Below are 22,163 nucleotides of genomic sequence, written 5' to 3' on the forward strand. Positions count from 1 at the left end.
GGCACAATAAACACCCAAAGACTAATTTTTCAGTACCTGTTTGACAGGTGCATATCATTGCAATTTTTTTTGCCTTCATCAAGAGCACCTATATAGGGTTACAGAGGGAAGGCACCTTCAACACCCAAAGACAGGTGCATATCATTGCAATTTTTAACAGCAAGGCCAATTCTTGCTTTCATCAAGAGTACCTCTATAGGGTTACGGTGGAAAGGTACCACTGACACCCAAAGACCAATTTTTCTGCACCCGTTACTTCTATACAAAGTCAAAGTGACACCAGAATGTATCCGAAAAATCTCTAATCTTGTTACCAGTGCACTACATTGTGGCCTCATCATACACACTGGCTCCCCAGCTGTTGCTGAGCAAAATAAAGGTAGCTTGCAGGAAAAATGTCATTTTTTTTTGGCTTTATAAATGCAATCATTGCTGCAGCAGATTCTAGACATGTTACAGATCTGTTACTTTATAGGTAGACTAAGGGGACGCCACAGGCACTATATTGGAAGGAATTTTTAATTTTCAGGCTTTCACATTAAAAATAAAAAAATCACTGCTAATTTAAAAATGATGTTTTTCACAAACTTTTTTTTTTTTATTGATACAGGACCCAAACCCCTATAACCATTGTATGCCCAATTACTTGCATATAAGCCTTCAAAATGGGGACTTTTGATTTTTGACGTTCGGGTCCCATTGACTTTAATTGGATTTGTTATTCGGGTCCGAACTTTCCCAGTGTTTGGAAGCTCTGGTGCGAACCGAACAAGGGTGCGTTTGGCCCATCCCTAGCGGGCACCCCTGCTGTAGCCCTTTGTGATTCTTTAAAAGGTGGGATTTGTTTCCATTCCTTCAGCTTGGAGTATACTTCTAAACGGTCTGAATTTTGATCAATGTTTGGGCAGGCTGGTTATAAAAAACTTCTGTACAACCAGCCTGTCATGTTTTTCACAAACGTTCAGTGACACTGAACTGATCAGTGTGTGCTGACGGCGGGGAAGGCTCCCCACATTCAGAACACAAAAGCACAGCGTGAGTGATTCTCTCATTCACACACTCGATGTCTCAGGTAATTTTTTTTGGTCAACCTGCTGATTGAATGAAAAACAATGATTATTCTATGATCAGCTTAAGAGGGTTTGAAAAACTCATCCTTTGCCTGCCATAATGGAGAAACTAAGAATTGAACAGCTGATGACATCCGAAAAGTAAAAGGTAACGTTTACTACTCATGTAGGGATCTGCTGCCCTACTGTTAGTTGCTAATATCACAATGCTATGCATTAGCATGTCCTGTCTCTGGGAGGTTTGCTTTGAAACCCCAGAGGGTGGAAGTGGAGAGAGAAAGTCTGAGACATGTCCTGTTCATGGAAAAGCTGCTGCTAAACCTAGACCAGAAGGAATCATTAGGCAGGTGGTTCCATTTTAATAATTTACCTGCAGCTCCCCATAGCTTCTGTCTTCTTCTCTGTCTTGTTGTTTTTATCTCACATGCACACTGCCAGATAGCTAGATCTGTGCTACTTTATGTGTGTTGTGGTCACCTTCCATAATATTGGTAGGTGAATGTGTTTATTGCAATATAGTTTATATACAGCTGTTTTTGTTTTTGTTAACCCTGTCCCTTTTGGTCTGGTGATTCTATATTTAGTTTTAGATTAGGGTTCAATAGCCAGCATAAGATATAGCCAAGTTAGGCATCCAATGGCCACTTTTCCTAGTTAAAAAACTGGTTGCATGACAAATTAGAAACTACTAGGGACTAAGAGGGAGAGTAAATAGGTGACTCTTGAGTTCTAGTGCCACACCACAGTTTCTGCTGTTGAGAAGCTGCATTCCAGGTTGGTTAGACCACAGTAGGTGGATCTCCTTGTCACCACTGATTTTGTCTTCAGGTCCCCAACACAATGATAGATGTTGCATAGCGATCATCTTCGGGGCCCCTGCAACTAAACATTGCTGCAAAATGCATCTGGAGATGTCTTTATTAATGCCTGTATATATCCGGGTATATGTGCACAATTCTACCAGGACTTTTGTTGGGCCCTTTGCTGATAATACCTGTTTGCGCATTTGATGTATGTGCTATTATTATTCTTTCTTATATAAATCTTGTATTATTTTCATACTGGTGTGCATCTATATACTTATGGTTAATATTATATGCTAGTTGCAGTAGTTCCTCTGCTCCCAATTACTTTGATAAATTACTGGGTAATTTCCCAGGAAGGGAATCGCCACTGTTCACAAAGGCTCTGGGTGGAGGTACTGCCAACTTTATTATCAAACCTAATCATCTACTTAGTGAAGATTCTGGTTCTCTTATTTACCTACAGGTTTAGCGCAATATCCTGTTTAGGGAGGGTCATCACTACACTACACATCACTAACTACACCCCCCCCCCCCCCACACACACACACACACACACACACACACACACACACACACACACACACACACACACCATTTCGGCAATAGAGGGCTATATTTGGAGGCACGGCTAAGATCAAGGGGGGATTATCAGTAGTATGAAGGAGCAGTTTAATCTAGAGCAGCATACACAACCTGTTCCTGAAGGAAGAAACCCATTCCTAGATGCAATAGTAGATTTTAGGCATTTATAAGTGTACATTGATCATAGTGAAAAATGAGCAGAGGGTAATGATTTTGAAAAAAATGCTCATAAAAGCAAATACCCACAAACTCTCCTAAACTCTTGTGCAATCCAAGATACTACTTTTTTTCTGGCACCTTTTTGCCAGAGGTTCTGGAATTTTTTTCTGCTCCTAGTGTGCATGGACCCTTATGGTTACTGTTGTCATGTTTAGCATATCACACTGCAATATTATGTTGGGGCTACAGTAGAAGAGCATGAAAAACAACTCATGTGAGTATTACATCACTTAAAAGAAGAGGAAAGTATATTGTCAGCAGAAGTGCAAATTCTACAGGTTATCAGTCACCTATGCAGGTCACATCATTTGTTGAAGGAGTGGCCACTAATCCAGCCAAAGTTGAAGCAGTGGTGAACTGGCATCAGCCTCAGAATATTATAGAGTAACGTTCCTTCTTTGGATTTTGTGGATACTACAGCAGATTTCTAGAAGGGTATTCAAAAGTGGCCAAAGCTCTTTATGACCTGTTAAAGACTGATGTGTGCAGATGAGGGAGTCAAAAGAGGACTCCCAAAAGTCATTTGGGGCACTACTGGATTTCTTCATGAGAAGAGGCTCTCACTCAACAGAAGAAGCTGACAGAAGCACCAGTCTTACCATATGGTGATGCCAAGAAACTTTATGTGTGCCATGTTGATGCTAGCTATGAAGGATTGGGTGGAGTGTGGCACTAGAGTATTCAGGTGGGCTACGACTAAAAGCCTTCATCAACCAAAAAATAAAAAGAGGGTGCAAAGCCAAATGTGTTACCTTTACAAATGTTTATTAAAAATAGGAACGTTTCAAAAACACACACAATAGAAGTATGGCTATAGACATTAAGGGATACACAGACCCTGGTAACTGTCACTGGATGCAAGATACAAATGCTTTATATGGACCTGAACATCACAAGTAACTACATAACAAGCAAACAAGCTGATGTGTTTCTAGGGCAGGAGTTTAGGTGCCTGTCAGTATGATCCAAGATTAAATAGATTTAGAATAGACCTAGTTGATCTAGTTGTAAGCCACTCATTCCATATACAAGTGAGGGGATAACAGACGTGCTTTAACTATAAAATGTCCATCTCCTGCACCTTACAATCAAAACTGCAGATAAGTGCATACTCTAAAAAAAAAAAAAAAAAAATGTAATATTTTCAAATAGAATAGAAGATCAAAAGATTTTAAAATCTACTAAATCTCCAATGTGTCAACTAGTAAATGATAATCAGCTGTAGAGCTGGGCGAACATTTTGAGCTGAGAACATTTCGGCCGAACATCACCTGTTCACCCAGTTGGCAAACACCCAAATTTGCGGAGCGCTCGGCAGGGTGTTCACCCACTAAGCACCCCACAATGAACTGCCTGCATAGCTGGTTGTTTTTCCGCTTTAACCCCGGAAGATTTAGCTGCTGAATGACAAGTCAATTTTTTGCAATTCGGCACTGCGTTGCTTTAACTGACAATTGCACGGTTGTGTGGCGCTGCACCCCACAAATAGAGCTTTTTCGTGGTATTTGATCATCTCTGCGTTTTTTTTTTGCGCTATAATATCCACATTTTTTTAAAAAGCTATTTTTTTTCTCAGTTTAGGCCGATATGTATTCTTCTACATATGTTTGGTAATAAAAATCACAATAAGCATATATTGATTGGTTTACGCAAAAGTTATAGCGTCTACAAAATAGGGGATAGATTTATAGCATTTTTATTATTTTTTTACTAGTAATGGCGGTGATCTGCGATTTTTATCATGACTGCAACATTATGGCAGACACATCGGACACTTTTGACACAATTTTGGGACCATTGGCATTTATACAGTGATCAGTGCTATAAAAATGCACTGATTACTGTAAAAATGTCACTGGCAGTAAAGGGGTTAACACTAGGGGGCGATCAAGGGGTTAACTGTGTTCCCTTTCTGTGTTCTAGCTGAAGGGGGTTGGGACTTGCTAGGGAAAGAGATAGATCGGTGTTCATACCTTGTATGAACACACGATCAGTCTCTTCTCCCCTCAGAGAACCGGGATCTGTGTGTTTACACACACAGATCTCAGTCCTCACCGTGTCACGAGTAATCTTGGGAGCCCGGTGGTCATCGCGACTGCCGGGCACTTGCATCGGCTCCGGGGGTGAGCAACGGGCGCCCCTAGTGGCCACAGGGCATAGCGACGTAAGGTAATGTCGTTTCGCCCAGCCGTGCCATTCTGCCACAGTAAAACTGTGGCAGCTGGTCGGCATGTGGTTAAGGAACGGGCCACTGCATCCTTAACAATGGATGAGTCATCAGCTGTCAACGGACTTCCTCGCGCTGACGGCTGAATGAAAAAAAAACATTGCCAGCAATGGAAAAAAGTTATAGAAAACTATGTGGGGACCCCCCAATCCATACCAGGCCCTTATCCAAGCATGCAGCCTAGCAGGACAGTAAGGGGTGAGGGGTGCTTTGGGGACAAGGGGCTCCTCATGAGAACCCTAGGAGCTGGTTGTGGGGGTCTGCAGGGCAGGAGGCTCATCGGAATCTGGAAGCCCCTTTTAACAAGACCCTCCATGTGAATGAGTATGGGGTACACAAAAAAAGTGTTGAAAATAAATAAAGACAGGAGACAGTTTTTGACAATTCCTTTAGACAAAAATAAAAAAAACAATGTCCCCCATTGTATATCCATTGTCAATCACGATGCCTGCCACTCAAAAAAATAAAAAAAGCTCCGCAACCACTGACCCAGCATGCACTGGTTGGTGACATCACAAGGGGGCGGTGCCACCATGTGACATCACCAGTTGGTCCCACCCCTTACCTAATTACTGGCAGAGCAGGCATTCGGCGGTTAACCCTTGTTTTTTTTTCCAGGGTCCAGCGGTGATGGATCTACATCAAGGAACATTGTTTTTTATTTTTTTTAAGAAAGGAATTGTGAAAAACTGCCTCCATTTATTTTTGACACTTTTCTTGGTAAATGAGTAGTTTTACAATGTATACCATACTCATTCACATAGGGGGGTGGGATCTGGGGCCCCCCCTTGTTAAAGCAGGCTTCCAGACTCCGATTAGCCCCCTGCCCACAGACCCTCACCCAGGGTTGTCGGGAAGAGGCCCTTGTCCCCATCAACAAGGGGCTTTGGGGTGGGGGCAGAGCCCCCCTTTCCCAAAGCACCCCTCCATGTTGAGGCATGTGGCTTTGTGTGGTTCAGGAGGGGGAAGCGATCGCTTGTCCCCTCCCCCTTTACTGACCTGCCAGGCTGCATGCTCGGATAAGGATCTGGTATGGATTCTTTTATTTTGGCATGGGGTTCCCCTGAAAATCCATACCAGACCCAAAGGGCCTGGTATGGATTGGGGGGGAGACCTCCACGCCATTTATTTTAACATTTTTGTATTGCTGGCAATGGTATTGTATTGCCGACAATTTAAATGTCATTTTTTTCTTTATAAATATCAGTTTTGCTGCAGTAGGTTCTATACATGGTACAGATGCGCCACTTTAAAAGCAAACTAAGGGGACCCCAGGCACTATATTTAAAAGCATTTTTCATTTTTATTGTTGATGCTTTAAGCATCATTAAAATCACTGCTCCTGTAAAAATTATCTTTTTAGAAAAAAAAATTTGCATTGATACATGTCCCCCGGGGCAGTACCCGGGCCCCCGGCCCCCCGGCCCCCGTATCCTTTTTATGGCAATAACTTGCATGTAAGCATTCAAATGGGCACTTTTGATTTTTCAGGTTCGGGTCCCATAGACTTTAATAGATTTTGCGGCTCAGGTTCAAACTTTTTACATGTTTGGGAGCTCTGGTGCAAACCGAACAGAGGGGCCCAACTCTAGCAGTGACATGCAGTGCCTACCCAAACACTGCGGTAAAATGCTACATGGCTGCATTTTACTGCAGCTCACTGCACTTCACCTGTAGGCTGTGTTGCAGTGTGAATGGAGAACATAGAAAACAGTTGTAGCCCTGACTGGTGTTTATGCAGTGCACAAAAATGCCAATCATCGCACTTTGTGTGAACAAAGCCTAAGAACAAAAAGAATGGGAGCAGCTAATTAGCTAGTAGCCAGTTGTTTTTTTTTTCCTTTAGAATTTGTTAAATAACAGACCTCTTTCGAACCAAAATATCAAAGTATTTTTTCTTGGTTAAAAAATATGTAAAAGTAAATCATAGGAGCACACAATTTTATCTCACTGCTTAAGTAGTCTTTTCTTCCGTGCAACACAAGGAACATACAAAGCAATGCTAAACCGGATGACATAAAATATATGCCTTCCAAATAACAATGTACAAAGCATTTCACATTACTGTAATTCTCAGAGCAAAGAAAGCCCAGGCAGATAACAATAATATGGCCACCTGAACTTGACAGCAAGGCTTCTACTCAGTGTGTCATAAACACACCCCTCTATCAGATAGCATTACCCAAGTCACTTACCAGCTACTCTTTCATTTAAAGGATAGTTTTCAACACAGCTTCAAAAATGCTGCAAGACTGTGTCAGTTATTCTCAAAAACACGTCTGCTTTTTTTTCCTGCTCTTATTGATTCCTCACACTGTTTATGGTCGTTCGCTCAGTGCAGGAAGAAAAATGTTGGAAACGTGAGACTTAAACAACATGCAGCTAATCTGTGACTGCTTCCTGCCTTCTGTTATTGATACAACAGCTGTGATTGGTGCAATCTTGCAGGGAAACAGAAAGAAAAAAAATAGGTCACAGTTAAACATTCCTAAATCTTCATTCTTGGAATCATTTTTATCTAGAAATATTTAACTTTGGATGCCAGCATTGTTTGAAAATCATACGCAATCATATGCAATGACACCTTGTTTGCTCATTAAGAAATGTACAGAATCAGAACTATACTCAATTTTTCAAAGTCCTTTTTCCTGCCTAATATTTCTTTTTTTTTGCAGTTTGTTTTTACACAATAAAGTTTATTGTATAGGTAAAAAATGAAATACAGAGCATGATGATATATAAAAAAAATACCAAATATGCAAACAAACAACAAGAGGTCAAATATACTTCAAATATACGAGACTTGTAATGAACAAATGAAGTATGGCAAAAAAAAAAAAAAATTGTTCGTTTAAAAGGAATTCAAAATAGCTGTGAATAAACAAAGATTAAACAAGTATACAGAGTTTTTAAGTCATTTGGTATTAGGAACATTCAAAATGCTTAAGATATGTGATAATCGCCTTCAGAAAGCTTATGAAGACTTGTATTCATTTTTAAAGATAGGAAATGTGTAATGAATAACGAATAACAAAGAGGAGTATTATTTTACGTAGTGTTGTGTGGGCATGAGTGGAGCTCTTAAAAGTAAATCCACAGGAAGTTTTAATTGGAAAGACTTTTTTTTAAAGTCTCTGATAGAGTGAAAATGTACCAAGGTCTCCATCTATTATGGAATTGAGTTGTAATTTCTCTTTTTATAGTAATGGTTTCTTCCATTTCATAGATTAGTTTGACCTTCAGTAACCAATCTTTTATTGTTGGAGTATGTCCAGTTTCCAGTTCACTGGAATCAACGCTTTGGCAGCATTAAGTAAGGCCGCGTACACACGGACGGACTTTCCAATGGGAAATGTTCGATGTGAGCTTGTTGTCGGAAAGTCCGACCATGTGTATGCTCCATCGAACATTTGCTGTCGGAATTTCTGCCACAAATGTTTGAGAGCAGGTTCTCAAATTTTCCGCCAACAAAACGTATTGTCGGAAAGTCCGATCGTGTGTACACAAGTCCGATGCACAAAAGTTCACGCATGCTCGGAATCAAGCAGAAGGAGCCGCACTGGCTATTGAACTAACTTATGTGTTGTACGTCACCGCGTTCTCATGTTCGGAATTTTTGGCCAACATTTGTGTGACCGTGTGTATGCAAAACAAGTTTGAAAGACAAAAACAGAGCATGCCATAGCTCAACTCACCAACCAGTCTGCCAACTGACAAAATTAACCTGTCCAACAGTCTGCATTAAAAACAGGGGTTTAGTTAGCATTTGCATTTAGATATGCATTTGCAAACACATGCATAAGCTGCAAGGCCTCTTCACGGCACCCTGTGTATGCTTGCAATCTTAACACTACTGAATTTATAAGCGTCTCCACAATGGAAGCACATGCATTAAATGGATAGATGAGGGGCAGGTGGGCCTGGAGGCAGCCCAATCCCCCTTAAAGAAACAGGAGCACACTGGACACCCAGCAAGAGCACAATGGCAGCAAAAGTGTACAGTGTGTCCCCGGACCAATATACACCAGTAACAAACAAATGGCCCCTGTCCCCACCTATAACTGGCCTTCACAGCAAGGAGCACATGGAAGGGCTATCACATGAAAGACAAAAGCAGAACATTCCATAGCTCAACTCACCAACCAGTCTGCCAACTGACCAAATTAACCTGTTCAACAGTCTGCGTTAAAAACAGGGGTTTAGTTAGCACGCATTTGCAAACGACAAGTTTGAGCCAACATCCTTCGAACAAAAATCCACGGTTTTGTTGTTGGAAAATCCGATCGTGTGTAAGCAGCATAAGTGTCGTGTTAGGGAGTTTTTGTATTGTTTGTAAGAAATATCATTGACATGTAGAAAGCAACAAGCTGCGTTTGGTTCTATTTGAGCGTCAGTGATATGTACTATCCACTTTTTAATTTGTGTCCAATAAGTTTGAATTGGTGTGCAATTCCACCATAAATACAGGAAGGAGCCTCTCACCTCATTACATCTCCAGCAAACGTCCGACTCTGTAGGCGACCAGTTTTTTAATTTTGCAGGTGTAATATACCACTGAGTGTAAATTTTGAAAGAAATTTCTTGTAAACATGTGCTTAGGGAGCATTTATGGGTGAACACACAAGCTTTTTCCCATTGTAAATCTGAAAATTGCGTATTGAGTTCTTCTTCCCATATTTTTTTAGAATTATCCGGAGAGTCGGACGTTGGCTGACTATACGAGAGTGAGGTGGTTTTTCTTATTGGAGTTTGATTAACCACTTAACCACTTGCTTACCGGGCACTTAAACCCCCCTCCTATCCAGACCAATTTTCAGCTTTCGGCGCTGACGCACTTTGAATGACAATTGCGTGGTCATACAACACTGTACCCAAATGAAATTTTTATCATTTTTCACCACAAATAGAGCTTTCTTTTGGTGGTATTTGATCACCTCTGCGGTTTTTACTTTTTATTAAAAAAATGTAAAAAACTGAATTTTTTTAAAAAAAAAAGTTTATTTTTTTATATTTTGTTTTAAAAAATTTTAAACGGGTAATTTTTCTCCTTCATTGATGTACGCTGATGAGGCGGCAGTGATGGGCACTGATAGGCGGCAGTGATGGGCACTGATGGGTGGCAGTGATGGGCACTGATGGGTGGCAGTGATGGGCAGCACTGGCAGGTGGCACTGATTGGCACTACAGGTGGGCATTGATAGGTGGTACTTGTGGGCACTGATAGGTGGTACTTGTGGGCACTGTTAGGTGGCACTGTGGGCACTGTTAGGTGGCACTGTGGGCACTGTTAGGTGGCACTGTGGGCACTATTAGGTGGCACTTTTATTGGGCACTGATGAGGCAGATGTGCCTCTTCCACTTGGGGACCGATGTCCCTCACATCCGATCCGGTGATTGGCTTTTTTTTCTACTCGCGCTGTCAGCGTGAGTAAAAAAAAAAAAACGATTACCGATCTTTTGTTTACATCATGTGATCAGCTGTCATTGGCTGACAGCTGATCACATGGTAAGGGGCCGGGACCGGCCCCTTACACAGATCGGTGATCAGCCGAGTCTCAGTGACTCGGTGATCACAACGCGCCCGGCGCGCGCCCTGTAGGGCGCGCGCAGGGAGCGTGCACAGGGGAGGACGACGTCCTCCCGGGAATGTAGGTCCGCGCTGTAGCCGTCATTCGGCTATAGCGCGGATGCCAAGCGGTTAAGGACCAGAAGATTTTCCCCCTTAATGACCAGGCCGTTTTTTGCGAAACAGCACTGCGTCGCTTTAACTGACAATTGCACTGTCGTGCGATGCTGTACCCATACAAAATGGATGTGTTTTTTTTTCCACACAAATAGAGCTTTCTTTTGGTGGTATTTGATCACCTCCTGTGGTTTTTATTTTTTGCGCTATAAACAAAAAACAAGTGACAATTTTGAAAAAAAAAAACATTTTTTACTTTTTGCTATAATAAATCTAAAAAAAAAAAAGAATTTCTTCATCAGTTTAGGCCAATATGTATTCTTCTACATATTTTTGGTAAAAAAAATCGCAATAAGCGTATATTGATTGGTTTGCGTAAAAGTTATCATGTCTACAAAATAGCAGATAGATATATGGCATTTTTATTATTTATTTATTTTTTACTAGTAATGGCGGCGATCAGTGATTTTTAACGGGACTGCGACATTGCTGCGGACAGATCAGACACCTAACTGACATTTTTGACACTTTTTGGGAACCAGTGACATTATTACAGTGATCAGTGCTAAAAATATGCACTGTTACTGTACTAATGACACTGGCAGGGAAGGGGTTAACATCAGGGTCGATCAAGGGGTTAAATGTGTTCCCTCAGTGTGTTTGCTAACTGTATGGTGGACTGTGTGTTTGGGGAAACACACAGATCCGTCTTTCTGCATAGCAGAAAGACAGGATCTGTGTGATCTCCCCTGTCAGAATGGAGATTTGCCTTGTTTACACAGGCAGATCCCTGTTCTGCCACTGCGGGGAACGATCGTGGGTGGCCGGCGGACATCGTCCGTCCCACCCGCTGATTGGCACCCCCGCTGGCCAGTGGGCCTGCGCACCCACAAATCACTATGTATGCGCCGACGTACAATGATGCCCATTTGCGGGAAGCAGCCACATTGCCGCAGTACAACTACGGCGGCTGGTCCTTAACTAGTTAAAGACCTCTCAAAGTTGGTGAGAGGACTAATAAGTCTTTTTTTGTTATTTAATATAAAGTTGTAGATTTGTAGATATAGCCAAAAGCTAATATTTCTTCCTTCTTACACATTATTTTAAAAGTGAAAACTTTTTTTTTTATTTAAATTTGTATAATTTTTTTTTTCTAAATCCTGGCCTAGGCCATGATGACATCAACACACACATATACTGTACACACACACACACACACACACATGCAGACATGCTGTGGGACTCTCTCTCTCAAAGACCTTGCAGTGTGTGTGCACATGCGCAACATTTCACAAATCTCCTTCTGTGCCATAGCCATCCCACGATCCATTTTGGGAGATGTTGCACATGCACACACATGCTAGGGGGTCCTTGTCAAAGAACTGACAGAGGTCAGCGGTGCACATGCCTGGGGATCTGGTGCATGCGCACACAAGCCGCGGGCACTCATGTGGCGGATTTCCATTATATATTTTTTTTTTAACACAGGTACAAATGTTAAGGGTTTTTATGTTTTTGGGGGTTAGGCAGAGTGAAGTTCCTCTTTAAGCAATAAAGTTATAATTTTCTTGAAGGCCTCATGCACACAGGAGTTTTAATTAACTCTCCGAGAAGCCAGCAGGGTTTTTGCAGACAAAAAGCCTGACGCTTGTAAAAGTGTTTAAAGCTTTTACAAGCTTTTAGGAGCTTTTACAGGCGTCAAGCTCTTGGACGTTAATTCATTTCATTGGCCAGAATAAATAATTTATTCTGGTCATTGAGATGAATTAGTCTTCATGTACACGGGGGGGTTATTTACTAAAGGCAACTCCACTATGCACTACAAGTGCAAACTACATTTGCAAAGTGCATTTGAAATTGCACTGAAAGTGCACTTGGAAGTGCAGTCACTGTAGATCCGAGGGGGACATGCAAGGAAAATAAAAAACAGGATTTTAGCTTGCACATGATTGGATAATAAAAATCAGCAGAGCTTCCCCTCATTTCAGATCTACCCCTCAGATTTACAGCGACTGCGCTTTCAAGTGCACTTTCAGTGCAATTTCAAGTGCACTTTGCACTTGTAGTTTGCACTTGTAGTGCAAAGTGGATTTTCCTTTCGTTAATAACCCCCAGGGCATCGGAAAAAACAAGCTGCAAAGCCACTACTGATGCCAGGAAAAAGCGGCTATAAAAACGCACTTTTAATAGCTTTTTGCACTGGCGTTAGCGCGCGTTTAGACCCTCTGGTCTAGTATGGATCTTGAGGGGAAAGCCCACACCGAAAAAAATGTTGTGGGGTCCCCCTCAAAATCCATACCAAACCCTTATCTGAGCATGCATCCCTGCAGGTCAGAAAAGGGGGGGGGCGAGTGAGTGCCCCTCCCTCCTGGACCATACCAGGCCACATGCCATCAACATGGGGAAGGTGGGTGCTTTAGGGTGGTGGGGCTCTGCACCGTCCACCCCAAAGCACCTTGTCCCCATGTTGATGGAGACAAGGGCCTCTCCCTGTCATCCCTGGGCGTGGGGTTCTCCTTCAAGACCCTCAGAGCACAAGTCGCATGCCACAAGTCGGATCATGATGATCTGACTTGGATGCAATTTCTATTCAAATCAATGGGCTGAAAGCTGGATCAGCTCATTTTGACATGTAAAAAAAAAAACATTTGACGTGGCTTAACGCTGTATCACGCTGCATTGAGCAGTGTCAGACATTTTTACAGCTGTAACGCTGTTCTCCAGAATGCACTGGCTCTGGATTTGTTTTGCAGCTTGAAACGTCTATGCCACTTAGAGCTCCTAAAAGCCTGTGCTTGTATGAGGCCAGAGAATAACATAGAGAGGCATATTCAAAAGTTACAAAATTACAGTTTTAAGTTCACATCTCAGTATTTAGGCTGCAAACAAGTAAAATATGCAATTAGAATTGTGATTGAAGGTAGATATTAAGGCAAAAAAATGTACTTCTTATTTTATGTTCAAAATAGTAAGTACAGTAATATAGTGGATGCGACCTAACACAGCCTAATTGTAACAATGACAAGCCTCCATCCCTGATATGTACAGTATATAACAAAAGGAGGAAAGAAATGGGACTTAAAATGAGGTAAATCACTGAATACATACCTTATACAATTCATTTATAAAATTATTTATTAATAACAAATTGCATTATAGAGGGTGTCAATCAGTAATACAGGACACAATATAATGTAATACATTTGCAAAAATATGTAATAGTTATACAGAGTAAGATAAAACATAATAAGCATTATAGTTACAAAAGGACACTCATCCATTCATAAAAGTTCAATGAACATAATTGATTTTTCATGGTGAGCCAAAATTGTCTAAGCATCAGTTCGATGTAACTCGGTGCACGTTTCATGGCTCATGCCAATCATCAGGAGTAAAATGCTCTGAAATTAAATCAGTGATATCTCTAAGTATAGGATATCCTTTAAATGGAGAACAATCCCTCAAAATAAAGGTGTGTAACTTACAGTATGGCCAAATGGTGATGCCCAACCTTAAATCCAAGGGAAGAAGAGGGACAAGGATGATCATCTCTCCCGGGGCTGAGGTGAGGAGTCCCATCCAGACCAGAGACAACAGCCAGGTGAAGACCAGGTGACCATGTCACAACCATGTGAATCTGGTGTATGCTTAACAGCAGTGGCAGCCCGTCCATAGGGGGCGCCCGAGCGCCGCCCCCCCTTCTGTGTAGTCACAAAAAAATAAAAAATAAAAAAACATTTTTTAAAACTGTCCCTTTAAGAAAAAAAAAAAAGTCCTTTAACATAGTGCACTGCGTTGAGCGCTGGACACAGTGCACTATGGGAAGTGCCACGTCAATGCAACCACGAGATTGCAGATCTGGTGCTTCATTTGCGGGCGTTTATCCCACCTTAGGGCGCTTTCCGAAGCGCTGAGTAGCTTCCGCCCAGCGCTATTACTATGGCCGGGCGGTTTGATTGACATCTGAGGTTTGATGTCACTTCCTGTTTTCTCTTTCCGATTGCACCCGGGACAGAGAAAACAGGAAGTATGAAGAGCGGACCTCTCCATTGCTTCTGGAAGGAGACACCGCGGGAGAGGAGAGGACAACACAGTCAGCATTCAGCAAGGTAAGTACCGCTGCTGTTCTGGGGGATCTGTATTATCATTTTTTAAACCTGCTGGAGGTTTTGTGGTTTTCTTGCTGTGAGATACATATTGGCATGGGTTTTCTCTCTGAGCGCTTGAGCCCGCCCCTGCCTGTGTTACAAAACATCCGGAGCGAACACATAGAGAGAGCTCTGCTGGTCTGATCTGCAGCTACACACTGGCTCTCCCTCCCGCACTAACTTTGTGCATAACAGCAAGTAGCAGAGCTGTGCCAGTGAGTACACTTGCTATCACACGGATCCAGCCTGTCCCTGACAAAACTCTAGCCCTGCAGCCGCAAAACAGATGCCTCTGATCCTTCCCATGCGCTCCCCCCTCCTTTCCCTGTGCTTGATAATGGAGGTGAAGTCCACTCCAGCCAGCTACTATCTCTGATGTTAACCACTGCATGGTGCCTCTCTGATCCTCTGATCCCCCCCCCCGTAACAGAGGTCACTGCAATGGCTCCTCTTCAGCCTCAGACTGCACACCTCCTGTCCCTGTTTTCTCTGCATGCCTGGTTGCTGTGAATCTCCCTGAGCTCCCTCAAACACCACAGTAGCAGAGGGGGCACATTTAGGGCCAGTTCACACTGCTGCGATGTCAGACATCACATGTGATTCGCACCGCACTGCTGTGCAAATCTTATGTGATGTCTGTGTGATGCAAATTCAGCCATACAGATAGTATGGCTGAAATCGCATTAGGACCAAACTCACACATGACCCATTTTTTGATCCGCACCAGAATCGGATCACATGGGTGTTAACACCCATGTGATCCGATTCCTGTCCGAATTCACAGTTCGCACTGCAATATGCAAACTTTACTGGAGGTGTCATTAACATTGTATTGACACCCCCAGCAGTTCGCATAGGGCAGTGTGAACTGCCTGCGAGTTGTATGCGATGCAGGAACCCATACTGGATTTTCAGGGTTCCCGCATCGCTGCAGTGTGAACCGAGCCTAAGAGTACCCATCTTGCTCAGCAGTAGCCTGGGCTGTCACCACAAATTCTGTCATCACCAATTCTGGCCCTGCTACCCGCACTACCTGCACCTGCGATTTCTGCAGGGAAGCAAGCAGCGAGTACTTCTGGCTCCCTTGCCAGCCTGGCCAACCACAACTCACAAATGGCTGTCAGTAAAACACTTTGGGGGGAAAAAAAAAGTCTGTGAATCTCGAACTGTGCATGCGCAGTCTGAAGGCAGCCTTTTAGAGAACTGCATCTGATGGCATAGCGGCTGTGTTTGATAGGCACAGTGGCTGCGTTTGATAGCACAGTGGCTGCATTTGATGGCACAGTGGCTGCGTTTGATGGTACAGTGGCTGCGTTTGATGGCACAGTGGCGGCGATTGATGGTACAGTGAGGCTGCAATTGATGGGGTTTTTTTTCAGAATTTTTCAGTTTGTTTGCGCCCCCCCAAAAATTATGAGCACCAGCCGCCACTGCTTAACAGTCCACACTGCTCTGCAAGGGTAGGAAAATGAAACCATGTGAAATGAATGTGTTGAAGTAATGAAATGAGCCTATACCTGTGAATGAGTGAAGTGATGAATGGTGGTGATGTGAAGTGTATGAGCTAAAAAAAAAAAAAAACTACAACCAAAAAACATACCCGCTAAAAATAAAACCAAAACGATGAATGTGAATCAAACTAAATTACTTAGTATTTAGGCTACAAACAAGTGAAATATGCAAGTAAAATTGCGACTGAAGGTAGATTTTAAGGCAAAAAATATATTTCTTATTTTATTTTCAATTTAGTAAGTAAGTAGCTCAGGGACAGGACTCAGGAGGGCAAGAAATTAGAATGGGAGGCACACGCACATGAAATGGACTTTTACAGCGCCACCTGAACACACTGTAGCAGGCACTCGGATGGTCTCAGCCGACTCCTTTTCCTGTCACTGGCATTTACTAGTAGAAGAAAAGTGCCCATTTTTTACTGGCTGCCAGTGAAAAAACTGACGGTTGGCAACAAAAGTAAGTTGGAAGGTAACAGACTTACTGGCAGAATCAACAGATGAAAATAATGGGCAATAAAGCCTAACAAATGAAAAACAAAAAAAGCCACCACATCCAAGGACTGATAAGTTGCAATATATTACATTTCTGTGGCTAGAGTCTTTAACCACTTGACGTCTACGCTATAGCCGAATGATGGCCACAGCGCGGACCTGAATTTCCGGGAGGCCATCATATGATGGCCTCCCCTGTGCACACGCCCTGCAGGGGCTTTGATCGTGCCTGCTCCTCTTGTTACCAGGCTGTCCGCCTGTTGCCAACCAAGCTTGTACTCTGACCTGCCTCTGCCGCTGCACCTGTCCAGTTTCTCTAACCTGTATGTGCCTGTGCCTATCAGTGCTCCAAATCCCTCAGGACTGATCCATTGTGCATTGCCTGCTGTGCAGACCCAGTTCCTCTACTGCCTGCTGTGCCGACCCAGCTCCTCTACTATCTGCTGTGCTGACCCAGCTCCTCTACTGCTTGCTGTGCTGACATCTCACCCCACCAGTCCTCATTCCTGTGGCATCAGGAACTTCAAAGCAACTCTTCTGACTACCTACCTGCCAGGCACTCATACCATTCTGTACTCTCAGGTCCCCTGTCTGCTCTATCAGGGGCTGCGAGTCAGATACATAAGGGAGGACTTCCTCTGCACTACCGGGCTCATACATAAGGTACGTGGAAACATGACAGCAAGACACACTTGTCTTTGTATTCCTCACCTGGTTGCCGCCACACACACATGACACCATCCGAACCAAATAAGTTTATCTTGGTCTCATCAGACCACAGGACATGGTTCCAGTAATCCATGTTCTTAATCTGCTTGTCTTCAGCAAACTGTTTTCGGCTTCCTTGTGCATCATCTTTAGAAGAGGCTTCCATCTGGAACGACAGCCATGCAGACCAATTTGATGCAGTGTGCAGCGTATGGTCTGAGCACTGACAGGCTGACCCCCCACCCCTTCAACCTCTGCAGCAATGCTGGCAACACTCAAACGTCTATTTCCCAAAGACAACCTCTGGATATGACGCTGAGCATGTGCACTCAACCTCTTTGGTCGACCATGGCGAGGCCTGTTCTGAGTGGAACCTGTCCTGCTAAACCACTGTATGATCTTGGCCACCGTGCTGTAGCTCAGTTTTAGGGTCTTGGCAATCTTCTTATAGACTAGGTCATCTTTATGTAGAGCAACAATTATTTTTTTCAGATCCTCAGAGAGTTCTTTGCCATGAGGTGCCATGATGAACTTCCAGTGAGCAGTAAGAGAGTGAGAGCGATAACACCAAATTTACTACATCTGCTCCCCATTCACACCTGAGACCTTGTAACACTAATGAGTCACATGACACTGGGGAGGGAAAATGGCTAATTGGGCCCAATTTGGACATTTTCATTTAGGGGTGTACTCACTTGTGTTGCCAGCAGTTTAGACATTAATGGCTGTGTGTTGAGTTATTTTGAGGGGACAGCAAATTTACACTGTTATGCCCTGTACACACGGTCGGACTTTCCGACGGAAAATGTGCGATCGGAGCTTGTTGGGCTCCATCGGACTTTTTCCATCGGAATTTCCGACACACAAAGTTTGAGAGCTGGCTATAAAATTTTCCGACAACAAAATCAGTTTGCATAAGTTCTGACCGTGTGTAGACAATTCTGACGCACAAAGTGCCACACATGCACGCATAAATTACGAGACTGAACTGCTCGGTCTGGTAAAATTAGTGTTCGTAATGGATATAGCACTTTCGTCACGCTGCAATGTTTTAAACTGTTTAATGCAGCGCACTCTCTTCTTCTTTATAATGCTAGAAGAATTAAGTTGTTTTGCTGCTCATATTCACACATATATGGCCTTTGTAGAGATGGTGGAGATGGTGGACATCTTGACTATGGTGGGAAGTATGGACCTTACCCCAACCCAAATGTGAGAAAGGCTAAGATCATGGCTAAAGTTGTGAAGAGTCTGCAGAAGAATTTTGGGGTAGGACGATCCAAGGATCAAGTGAGGAAACGGTGGTCGGACCTCAAATTAAGGGAGCATGATCAGTATAGAAGGATCAGGAGAGTGCTGCAAAAAAGTAAATAGTTGTCCTGTGTTCCTATTCTTTCTTTTTATTACGTTCGTGTTGCTCCATGTGCTTTTCTTTATTGTTGTATAGTTTAAAATGGCAACTTTCATATTCATGGGCACATTAATCATTTGTAGGAAACATTGTTCGTTCGGCCACTAAAATACGATGTTTTGGCCAGATGCAGTTCAATACATTTTCTCTGGCCTACTTCTATTAAAAAAAGTTTGTTGTCTAGATGGGTTTGTAACTAGAATGAAAAGCAAACTTGATTCTGTGTAAGGAGAGGACACTCAGCACTAGTGTGGGACACCAGAACAAACTTTTTATTAGGGGGTCCCACACAGGTGCTCCAGTGGATACTATAGGGGTGTCTCCATCTGTGAAGCTTACACAAAACAGGTAAGTATTCCAGCTTTACAAAGCTAAAAAAAAACACTCAGAAATCCCTAACTTTTTTCTCGTAAATTTTTTTTTTATATGACTAATTTTTTACATATTTAAAAAGCCAAATTTTGAAGATGCACACAGTGTGTCAACATGTGCTATCTGCCATCACGGAAGTTCAATGTACGCGTTTTGTGGGTGCAACCCTATCCTCGATAATAAAGTAGCTGAGAGGAAGGGGTTGCACCCCCAAAACACGTCCATTGATCCCCCATGATGGGAGCTAGCACATGTTGACATTGGGCATGGGATCAGGAGGGAAATCTCCATCTGGAATCCCAATTTGTGTGCATCTTCAAAATTTGCCTTTTACAGGGGTGACATCACCCCATCTGATGAAGGCAAAAGCAAACACAGTTTGTACATACTCATGTCTGATATTGCCTTAGCTTTATAAAAGTTGATCTTTGTAAGTTCCAGAGTTGTGTATTGTTTTATGGTTTTAAACATGCCTGTTTTACCTATAAAAGGTGATTTCAACTTAATGTGACCTAAAAATATGTTATACAACAAACATGTTTGTTTGTTAAAAAACCCTTTTATAAACGCACATGTGATTGTGCTTTAAGTAAAACGTTTGATAATCAACAATGTGTGGCTTCTTCTTTCAATGCTCAAAAGCAGTTTTTGGAGTAAAGTTGTTTTTTTCCGTGTCCATGGGATTTATTTACTAAAGGCAAATCCACTTTGCACTACAAGTGCAGTTTCAGTGCAGTCTCAAGTGCACTTGTAGTGCAAAGTGGATTTTCCTTTAGTAAATAACACCCAACAGTGCTTTATAATTTTACACAATCACCCCATTTTCAGGACTCCCCAAATTTTGGTCATGGTGCTGAAAATCATGAATATTTTTGTCAGTAATGCATTACATACATTAACAACAAAAACAAGGTGTGTGTGTAGCAGACCCACAACATAATAATAATAATAGTTAGCTGAAGAAGAGATTGTCACCTCATGTCTCAAAGAAATTTTGTTTGCACTGTTGAAGAAAAAGGCCTAACAAAATAATACCATTAAAAGATAAACAAGGAGACAGCTAAAAGAAAGCCAAGCAGTAAATCAAAGCAAATATTTGTTCAGTTTCAAATATATTTTTATTTAAAAAATGTCTCAGACATTGTCTGGCATATCGATGGCCCCCCTACCTGCAAAGTAGTGCCTTGCGGGCACTCTGGGGGGGGCAAGCCAGGACGGCCAGTTTCCAGCGCCGTCAGGGTTGGTTCATTTAGAATTCCGGCCTCAGGCCCAACTGAGGCAGCATAGTTCACAGAATTTCTCCTTAAAAAGTTGTGGAGAACACAGCAAGACAGGATGATGTTATTGAGTTTATATTCCGCCATGTGTATCGGTGTAAGAAAGAGGCAGAACTGGCTGGCCATTATTCCAAATGTGTTCTCCACCACTCTTTTGGCTCTGGCCAGTCGGTTATTAAAAACCCCCTGGTCCGGGGTGAGGGTCCTCATAGGGAATGGCCGCATAAGATGGTCCCCCAGCGCAAACACTTCATCTGCAACAAAGACAAATGGGAGTCCTTTCGCATTGTCTTCTGGAGGTGGCAAGCCCAAACTGCCATTCTGGAGATGCCTGTAGAACTCGGATAACTCCACCATCCAACATCCGGCCATTCTTCCCCACGTCCACATAGAGGAACTCGTAAGTAGCCGACACCACCGCCAACATCACAATACTATTGAACGCCTTGTAGTTGTAATAGTATGACCCCGAGTTGGGGGGTGGGACGATGTGGACGTGTTTCCCATCAATTGCCCCTCCGCAGTTGGTAAATTCCCACCACGGGGCTAAGTGGGAGGCCACAGTCTGCCATTCCTGTGGCGTGGAAGGAAACTGTTGAGTGAAACAAGAAAAAAAAAATAGTAATTTTGCACATAAACATTGAAAGCAGATTAGACTCAATTATTCTTTGCCAAAATCACGATAACATTTATTTTAGTGAGTATTTAAAGACAAAAGTATAAGGTCCACCTATCAGATTCCCCCCCCCCTCTGATGGCCCATTGTAAAAATTTTAGGGGGGGGGGTGTTTTGGAAAGGTAACCCTCTCCACTTCATTGAGAGATGAATACATACATAATACATACATAATGTGTGTTACTTTGGCCAGCCCCTCCTTACTTACACTATTGGCAGCCCATTGGACAGGTAAGAAATGTCATAATACAAATATATAAATACACACTGCACAAATGGAAGCACATTTTTACATTCTGCAATTACCTATCAAGATAATAATAGGAGAAAAAAAACTTTAAACAGTACCATTTGAAAGTATTCAGGCAGGCCCTTTCACTACATGCTTTGGTGAATTCATACAGAAATCTGACCACAAAAGAGGTAGGTATAGTGTGTATGGGTTTGGCAAAGTCAGCAGATAGAGGATTGGTATCGGTTGACTTAGTGGTTGGGGGGGTTCCAAATGTTTTTGGGACCCCAAAAAAAGCCTCTGGCACTCTGTATGAATTTAAGGACACAAATAACATTTGTACACATTTTAGGGGGTGTTTAGGGTAAAGCAGTACTATGGAGCTGACAAAATACATTGTTAAGTGACTAGACTAGGTATATAGGATATAGGCCCAGCATAGCATGCTGGGGAGGTTAGTGAAGGAAAATATGCATGAAGGACAAAAAACAAACTTTAAAAAATTCCAGCATTCATGAGGACAAAGGGGACATTCACAGCATATTACAATCATAGTAATTAGGGAATAATGAAAGAAATACAATACATTAGCAAACATTAAATACATATAATGAGATTTGTAGCCTCCCTGATGGTAATCCCGAGTGTGGCTCGGGGTTAAATTTCAGTCCCATTAGTGGTAACCCCGAGCCACACTCGGGATTACATTGCAGGATCCTGGTGCGGCTTTACTTACCTTGACCCCAGGA

At 42.6% G+C, this 22,163-nt stretch overlaps 1 protein-coding gene across 4 annotated transcripts in view; it reads right to left on the bottom strand.

The window, feature by feature from the left end:
* The window catches only part of STS (steroid sulfatase), a 496,435-nt gene extending 489,116 nt beyond the window's left edge, over positions 1-7,319 (bottom strand). For 3 of the 4 annotated variants that reach the window (XM_073616374.1, XM_073616371.1, XM_073616372.1), the window contains exon 1: positions 7,100-7,318. The gene's annotated coding sequence lies outside the window, so the exon portion shown is untranslated. Of the gene's footprint in view, positions 1-7,099 lie in introns of all 4 variants that reach the window. The other variant, XM_073616370.1, reaches the window with a different exon arrangement.
* Between the last annotated feature and the right edge of the window lie 14,844 nt (positions 7,320-22,163).

The sequence above is a fragment of the Aquarana catesbeiana genome, linkage group LG02 (genome assembly GCF_042186555.1).
Source record: "Aquarana catesbeiana isolate 2022-GZ linkage group LG02, ASM4218655v1, whole genome shotgun sequence".
In the NCBI taxonomy this organism is placed as follows: Eukaryota; Metazoa; Chordata; class Amphibia; order Anura; family Ranidae; genus Aquarana; species Aquarana catesbeiana.